Genomic DNA, 9,368 nt, shown 5'->3' with positions numbered 1-9,368 from the left:
AAATGGGATCGAGCGTGTTGGGTTATGTGGTGCACCCCTGCAGGGAAGTTAATCTATTCGAATAGCCGTGATCTTCGGTAACATGACGACTTGGAGTTGTACCTTGACCTTATGACAACTAGAACCGGATACTTAATAAAACACACCCTTCCAAGTGCCAGATACAACCGGTGATCGCTCTCTCACAGGGCGACGAGGGGAGGATCATCGGTTAGGATTATGCTACACGATGCTACTTGGTGAACTTACCATCTACTCTCTTCTCCTGCTGCAAGATGGAGGTTACCAGAAGCGTAGTCTTCGATAGGACTAGCTATCCCCTTCTTATTCCGGCATTCTGCAGTTCAGTCCACATATGATACCCTTATTCCGTTTGATACCAATGCATACATATGTAGTGTAGCTCCTTGCTTGCGAGTACTTTGGATGAGTACTCACGGTTGCTTCTCTCCCCCTTTTTCCCCCTTCATATACTCGATTGCTGCGACCAGACGTTGGAGCCCAGGAGCCAGACGCCACCGTCGACGACGATTACTACTACTCGGGAGGTGCCTACTACTATGTGCAGCCTGCTGACGACGGCCAGGAGTAGTTTAGGAGGATCCCAGGCAGGAGGCCTGCGCCTCTTTCGATCTGTATCCCAGTTTGTGCTAGCCTTCTTAAGGCAAACTTGTTTAACTTATATCTGTACTCAGATATTGTTGCTTCCGCTGACTCGTCTATGATCGAGCTCTTGTATTCGAGCCCTCGAGGACCCTGGCTTGTAATATGATGCTTGTATGACTTATTTTATTTGTAGAGTTGTGTTGTGATATCTTCCCGTGAGTCCCTGATCTTGATCGTACACGTTTGCGTGTATGATTAGTGTACGGTAAAATCGGGGGCGTTACAAGTTAGTATCAGAGCCGACTGCCTGTAGGAATCCTCCTTCCACACTCCTTGTCCGAAGTCGAGTCTAGACATTGCAAAACTTTTTTTACTAACAAGGATGTGTGTCTTACGGGCTCACGTCGCCATTTGGGTGGTATTAGGATCTTTTACTCCTCAATCTTTCCTCCGGGACTCTGAACTCTCTTCTATTCAGGTAAAATGATTTTACTAATTCTAATTCTAGGATCTCGTAACCACTTCCTGCCGGAGAGCCCCTTACTACAGATGATCACATGCTGCCCAGAAGATTTTGAAGATACTCTTCGATGCTTATCGAGACCCTTGTACCCTCTGCCTTTTTCAATTTCATATTACCGGTATACCCATATGGATAACGACATACACTTGTCGTTCATACAATCATTCTCCGTCGATCTTGTTATTACAAGATACCCCAAAATTCTCTCTATTGATCAGAGAATACTTTGTGCCTACTGCATTCCTTGCCACATGAATACCCCTATGGATAATTCCTCGCACTTACCGAGTATCAGCTCATCCCCAATTGTTCATGTGTTTCACAAAGGACTTCGATATACCATTGGTTGTTCCAAAAATCCCCAGCAGCCTATTGCTTTTGAAATTCTTGCTTGTTGGCATTATGAATAATCTCATAAGTCTGGTAATCTTATTGGCATCCTTGGCCATTACCATTTTGAGTCCGCTGATTCAGTATGTTGCGAACACTCGCAATCCTCAATCAGGTCCTAGAATTCATCCTTCTAGCTCAGATGTTATTTTAAAGATGAGCTGGATCTCGAGCAATCTAATTGCCATCGATTATTCCCCTAAGCCTACTCGACTTATCTATCCTTAATTAGAGGCCTTGCTCCTGATCCCTTGAGTTGGAAATCTTAATCCCTTTTCCTTTGAGATTTGAATTACTCAGTTGTTTCTACAATCCAAAGCCTTTGCTTTGTTTCATCCTCTGATCGTGTGCCGATGCTCACATCAGACCTGTTATGGACCGTCAGATCCTTCATTGAATTATCATCCGACAATGTCCTTCGTATACAAAAACCTCAATGAGTTCTTTCCTTGTTACATAATGCCATCGGTAAATCCTATTCTCTGATTTGGCCAACCATGCTCTGCTTTCGAGCTGGTGATATTTACTCTTGAAGCATGAGGTATATGTTGCTAAGATGCCCCGATGGGTTGAACCTATACCTTCCAAAAAAACCGTATGAACCTGACAGTTTTCACAAGTCATACCCTTCGGGTGTTTTACCAGATAATTTTCTACCATACAACTTCTTCGAGGATGAGAAATGAATGAAAGGTTATGCATTGAGGAAATGGGAGTCGACCTTGAACTTTGTGTTCATGCCCATGGACTCGATGTGGAACTTACCATGGAAGCTTATTGAAAAACTTTTAATTAGTTGAATAATTCTTCTGGTGTCTTTGAATTGGATCCCTTGCAACTATGGTTTCGGCCATATTGATATTCGTTGATTCCTTTTCTCGGACAAGTTAAAGTACTTGTCTTTTGCAGATCAATACACTTGTCAACCCTCTATTTTGCTCTACCTCCGAGTATTACCATCTGGTATATTGATAATATCATTGAACCATGTTGCTTATTATGAGCCTTCATCGAGTATTATTCCTCACCGATTCCAATGTTTCCTGGTTCCGAGTTGTTAGTCACTCGAGGAAACCGATGACTAAATCAGGTCCGCACCACGATTAAACAACTCTTAGTAATCTCCTTTACTCACGAGTTTGTACTCGAGCATGTCAATCCTAGCCTGATCGGCTATCACCTTGTGCTAAATTTTAAACTGTGCCACCCGGTCCTTATTCCCAAAGCACAGCTTTCGACGATGAGCTAAGCTTACATCAATCTTCCTTGTCATATCATCTCGCCTTGAACAGCAAGCTTGATTTCGAGTTTGTGTCGTACCCGTGGTTCCAATAACCTTGTGCTTCATCATTCCTTTGACTTGATGTCATTGCCAATCGATTAAATCTTCATGAAATCTCTCGACACATGTGTCGTGATCATCATCAGCATTCTGAGGCCTTCCAAGATATCTATTGAATTCTTGATGAGAAATACCATCCTTTGCCCTCGATGATTTGTGTTATCATCGACAACTTTATTGCCTTCCGTTCAACACAAACCTGTCCGTGTTTTGTGTTAACTTTGAGTTCCTTGCTATCCAGCAAATTGTTCTTCTTTACCTTGGAGTATTACCATCTTTTATGTTAGGAAGGTCGTGAGAATTTCACCACCTCTTATGAATTATTGATGTAGGTGATGCTTCTCACCATCACCATTCTTTTCATGGCCCCCGTGTTCCAACCGGAGTATCGACAAATGGACTGTGATGTGAAAAATTCAAAACTTCTGGCAACCCTATTGCTTGTAAGCTAATAAATGATAGTTACCTTCTTTGTGTTTTGGATATCGAATCACCCTTCAATCATTGATCTTGCTACCTAAGCCCATATCTCGGGTGCACCTTTCAACCAATTATCAGTTGTGTATGTTTTCCTCGAGCATACATCATTATATCATTTGATCTGACAAATGTTATCTCCTTGTTCACATAATTGTGGGCATCCATCTTTTTGGAAATCTCAATGAATTGCCACTGAGTCCATCAGCCACCTCCTCATCCTCTTCTTGGTTTTAATGATGGACTCTTTTTTCGAACTTGCTTCCATAGTTCATTTCCCGAAAATCTACAATGTCATCTCGTCAAATTGTGTCGCACCTTTGTCTTCTCAGACATCCTAAGTCTGGGGTATCCTGACACCAATCAGATCTGAATCTCGGTCAGATATGATGGTTGGAACATATTCCCAAGAGTTATAACATTGGTCTTTAACCCGATAAGGTGATGTCATCCTAACACACCTGCCCAGAGGGCCTATTGTTATAGTTTCCTTTTGTAGCAAGGTTTGCCATTCTTCCATGAGGAAATTGTAAGACTTATTCTATAAGTTGTTCCTGATGGATCCTTTGTGTATCCTAAATCTCATCTTTACCCAGTGACCATGACAATGCTATCTCGAAGATTGTCTGTGGTACTCTGATTTTCAGCAAGAGCATTTAAAGCACAATGCTAAATTCTCTTTATCAATTATCCAAACACCGTTGTATGGGTAATGTCATGAAATTTCTCTCCCCTTACCTAAAGGGTTTTCTATGTTATATATCTTGTCATGGATATCATGCTCTGTTTGTCCTTGGGAAGGATATACCCCTGAAATCTGTGTTTAAACACATTTTCCTTTCCATTGTTCTGTTTAATATGAAGATCACCTTTTCCTTTCCAGTGCTTTGTTTAGCCTTTTCTGGTGATTTGTATGCTCTAAGTAGTAATATTCTTCTGCTTATGTAAACACCTTGGTGTACAACCGTGTCAGTAAGACCATGTTGCTTTTGTTGATAACATTCCGGTAGCCACCGATGGACGAGAACTTTGCTTAATGGTCCACCTCGTTCAACGAGCAGGAAAATGGTTCTCTTCGTCCCTCGCCCTTGGTACCGACATTGTTGCCGACATAACTGACAGGCTACCCTCTGACATGCCTTGCTGTCATGACCATGCAAGATGTCACCGCTCCTCCTACTTTTAACCCACATGGTGGGCCCATAACCCACAGGCCCCAGGATCGAAACCTGACTCTCCTATACACCCCAGCTCCTAAAGGTTATTCCACATGCTTGGCTTCATATATAATTCACGAGCCACCTTCCAAGAGATCATCAATCCTGGTATCAGACACAATATTCTTTTCGTTGCTCTGAATCCCTTTTCACCTATGGATTAGGTATCAAACGATTGTCTGCCCGCTCGAGACTTCTTATGGTACCTTCTTACTTACTCTCGGTGTTTTCTCAAATTTCCACTTGAGAGATACTTTATGCTACCTCCCCTGAGTTATCTCTCCCAGATAAGCAACCTTGTAGAGGTCCGTTCTTCTGAAGTTACCCCTTTTCCCTTCGTAAGTACGGTGGAGGTCCAGAAGGAAGAACGACAACTTCATCATGATGCATTGATGGGGAGGGACGAAGAAATCAATGATAAGGAACAACCCCTCTGATAAGAGCAACCAAGACCGAGAAGATCCGTTAGAATTTCGTAACCAGAACTTCCCTCCTTACTCCACCTCTTAAATCTCGGGACGAGATTTCTTGCAGTGGAGGAGATTTGTAACACCCTGAGAATCACCCTACAGTTATCTCCTGCCTAATGATGCCATGTTATCATAATCAAGTTGCTAAACCTCACTTTGATCCTAATCGAGTTCAAATTCAAAGTTTAAAATAAGGTCAAAATAATATTTCTTCAAACAGAAAAAGAAAATGTTCGCAATGTTGCAAATAATCACTTAGTATTTTCATGGAGAAACGTGCATTTAATGAAATGTTAAGTGCCCGAAAACAATTGAAAACAGGGACCAAATCAATATTTTAAGTGCCTTTTTTAATTATAAATATTTCCAAACTTTTTCAAATAGCTCCCAAACATTTGCGAAAGTGTATAAATTTGCAAAGTAAATTATGGGAAAATATTTATATATTGATAAAACTAGTTTACTATTAAACTTAAGTCAAAAAAATAAAAAAAAGAGAGAAAATGAAACAAAAATAGAAGGGAAAGGAAGCAACAGACCTAATCTACTAGGCCACTTGGCCCATCTAACAAAAACCGGCCCAGCCACCCCCTTGTCCCCTTCCTCTCGCTACAGGAGACAGGGGAGGAGGCGTGGCGGCCATCCGCCGGCCATGGCTGTGCGTGGCGGCCATCCCGCGCCCCCCCGGCGCCTACAAGACCCCCTCGCCCTCTCTCGAACCCTAGTTCGCTCCCTTGCCTCTCCCGCTACTCCCCTCTCTCACCCCTCTTCTCGATCTGGAGGGAACCGAGCACGCCGTCGCCGCGGCCGACGACCTCCCCGGCACTTGAGAATACGTCCAGGGGGCTCCATCGTCATCTTCTTCTTCACCCATGACAAAGGGATCGAGCTAGAGGCCCCGTTCGCCCGCCATCGCCGTCGTCTTCCTCGTGTACACCGTCGTCCGTGGGCAGATGCCGCTGCTCCGGGCCATCTCCGACCTCTCGGACCTCGCCCACGGCCTCAACGTGAGCCCCTTTATCCATTCCCTCGTTTTCCACTTTCGATTTGTACCGTTTGCCGCCGGTTCCGAGCTCGTCCATGGTCGCCGTGGCTGCAGCTTCGCCCGGCTGTGCTCGCGTCATGCGCCCACCGCACCCTGGCCGAGCCAGCGCGCGTGCTCGGCCACCCCCTGCGCGCGCCTGGCCGCGGGTGCCCACGCCCATCCGCCCATGCCCCTGCGCCTGCCGCCGCTGCCTTCGCCCTGCTGCCGCTACGCTGTTGTCGCTCCTGCCGCTGGCTAGTGCTGCTACTCTTGCATACTGCTGCTGCTCTTGCCTACTACTACTAATACTACTCTTGTGTACTGCTGCTTTGGCCGCTATTGCCCTGCTACGCATCTAGCCGGTGGCCGCCGGCCGCCGGCCTCGCTGCACAACACGTCCATGCACTCCAGCGATGGCCTTGGGCCACTTCACGTCAGGGTCGGCTCTCTGTTTAACTTAGGAGCTAATCCCCAATTAGAACAAGCCTCTTTGTTAGTGTGTGTGTGTTTATATATATATATATATATATATATATATATATATATATATATTAGGTTTAGTTTTACTTGTACCCCTTTGACATGTGGGACCATCCCTGTTAAATATTGTTTAATTAAATATTTCACAATGACATGTGGACGCCCCCACCGGCACTATAGCGGTCAACCCAGTCAACGTTGAATGTTGACCTGATGACTCAGTTCATCCAGGCCCCACTTGCCATACAGTAGACTAGGAGACCCCTGGTTACACTCAGCAATTTTTTTGTTTTGTTTTAAATTCGAATTAAAAGAATTCCAAAATACTATTAAAACTTCAGAAAATCATAGTGAAATAACCGTAAGTCAGATGAAAATAATTTATATATGAAAGTTGTTCAAAAAAGTATGATGAACCCGAATATGCCATCCGTTCATCTGTCACGTGCCGCTAGCATAGTGAACATGGATCCATCCCCTCTGATTCATCTGTCCGAAAAATGCCAAACGTTAGGAAAACATTTCCGGATGTTTTCTTTCTTCGTCCGTATCACCTAGCACTACGTTGGATCACCCCTAGCACCGTGTTTTGTCATGGTATGCTTTTATGATACTTTGTTTGATTTATATTTATTGTTTCTCCCCCTCTTCTCTCCAGTAGACTTCCAGACTGACGTCGATGCTGCCCTTGTGATCGACTACGTCACCGACGACCGTTCCTTTGGAGCAGAGCTTCGAGGCAAGCCCCCCCTTGATCAACCCAATATCGCCTATTCCTTCTCTCTACTGCCTGCATTAGAGTAGTGTAGCATGTTACTGCTTTCCGTTAATCCTATTCTGATGCATAGCCTGTCTTTGCTACTACTGTTGTTATCTTTACCTACTATCCTACTGCTTAGTATAGGATGCTAGTGTTCCATCAGTGGCCCTACACTCTTGTCCGTCTGGCATGCTTTACTACTGGGCCGTGATCACTTCGGGAGGTGATCATGGGCATATACTATATACTTTACACTGTTACATTACCTGTGGAACTGTTCGGAGTTGGGGGCTGAAGGGGCAGGTGGCTCCATCCCGGTAGAGGTGGGCCTGAGTTACCGTCGGCCCCCGACTGTTACTTTGTGGCGGAGCGACAGGGCAGGTTGAGACCACCTAGGAGAGAGGTGGGCCTGGCCCTGGTCGGCCTTCGCGGATACTTAACACGTTTAACGAGATCTTGGTATTTGATTTGAGTCTGGCACTGGCCTATACGCACTAACCATCTACGCGGGGACAGTTATGGGCACTCGACGTCGTGGTATCAGCCGAAGCCTTCGTACCGTCAGCGACTGAGCGGCGCGCGCCGGGTTGGACTGGAACGCCTACTCTTGTATAAGGGAGGCTAGGTCTGCTCACCGGCCGCGTACGCAACATGCAGGTGTGCAATGGGCGATGGGCCCAGACCCCTGCGCCACAGGATTTAGACCGGCGTGCTGACCTCTCTATTGTGCCTAGGTAGGGCTGCGACGTGTTGATCTTCCGAGGCCGGGCATGACCCAGGAAAGTGTGTCCGGCCAAATGGGATCGAGCGTGTTGGGTTATGTGGTGCACCCCTGCAGGGAAGTTAATCTATTCGAATAGCTGTGATCTTCGGTAACAGGACGACTTGGAGTTGTACCTTAACCTTATGACAACTAGAACCGGATACTTAATAAAACACACCCTTTCAAGTGCCAGATACAACCGGTGATCTCTCTCTCACAGGGCGACGAGGGGAGGATCATCGGTTAGGATTATGCTACACGATGCTACTTGGTGAACTTACCATCTACTCTCTTCTCCTGCTGCAAGATGGAGGTTACCAAAAGCGTAGTCTTCGATAGGACTAGCTATCCCCTTCTTATTCCGGCATTCTGCAGTTCAGTCCACATATGATACCCTTATTCCATTTGATACCAATGCATACATAGTGTAGCTCCTTGCTTGCGAGTACTTTGGATGAATACTCACGGTTGCTTTTCTCCCCCTTTTCGCCCCTTCCTATACTCGATTGCTGCGACCAGACGTTGGAGCCCAGGAGGCAGACGCCACCGTTGACGACGACTACTACTACTCGGGAGGTGCCTACTACTACGTGCAGCCCGCTGACGACGACCAGGAGTAGTTTAGGAGGATCCCAGGCAGGAGGCCTGCGCCTCTTTCGATCTGTATCCCAGTTTGTGCTAGCCTTCTTAAGGCAAACTTGTTTAACTTATATCTGTACTCAGATATTGTTGCTTCCGCTGACTCGTCTATGATCGAGCTCTTGTATTCGAGCCCTCGAGGCCCCTGGCTTGTAATATGATGCTTGTATGACTTATTTTATTTGTAGAGTTGTGTTGTGATATCTTCCCGTGAGCCCCTGATCTTGATCGTACACGTTTGCGTGTATGATTAGTGTATGGTCAAATCGGGACGTTACAATTACCAGGAGATATGGCGGCAAGTGCCCGTTGCGCGCCAATATATAGTTGTTCTACTAAGGTATATACTGCCTTCAGTTTAATCACATGATCTTGGCTCAGGTTCTTGCTCCGTGGGCCTGCACATATTTTATAAACAAAGTCAGCTGGCGGCTTATATCTCGGATAAGCAAACAAGTACACAAGATTAAAAACAGACGGATTACCAAAGATGGCAGCCACCATTTGAGACACCCGGCTTTTTAAGCCGTTCAGCTCTGTTGAAACCTCTTCAAGGGCTGCTTCGGCTTTTTCAGCGCGTTGTGTTAGAAGTGTTTTTCCTCTGCCCAGGTTTTCTTCTTGGCGATGTAGCTGGTCTTTAATTTCTCATTCTCAGCCAGACTTACTCGCAATTTGGA

At 45.5% G+C, this 9,368-nt stretch overlaps 1 long non-coding RNA gene across 1 annotated transcript; it reads left to right on the top strand.

Moving 5' to 3' along the window:
* Positions 1-5,625: 5,625 nt before the first annotated feature.
* On the top strand, positions 5,626-8,900 carry LOC147986223 (uncharacterized). Its single transcript, XR_015615187.1, has 3 exons — positions 5,626-6,032; positions 7,188-7,268; positions 8,572-8,900. It is a non-coding gene; the product is annotated as an uncharacterized LOC147986223 (long non-coding RNA).
* Positions 8,901-9,368: the final 468 nt, after the last annotated feature.

Source organism: Triticum urartu, chromosome 2A (assembly GCF_056163025.1).
Source record: "Triticum urartu cultivar PI428250 chromosome 2A, HENAU_Tu73, whole genome shotgun sequence".
In the NCBI taxonomy this organism is placed as follows: Eukaryota; Viridiplantae; Streptophyta; class Magnoliopsida; order Poales; family Poaceae; genus Triticum; species Triticum urartu.
This window is presented reverse-complemented; position numbering and strand designations above follow the sequence as displayed.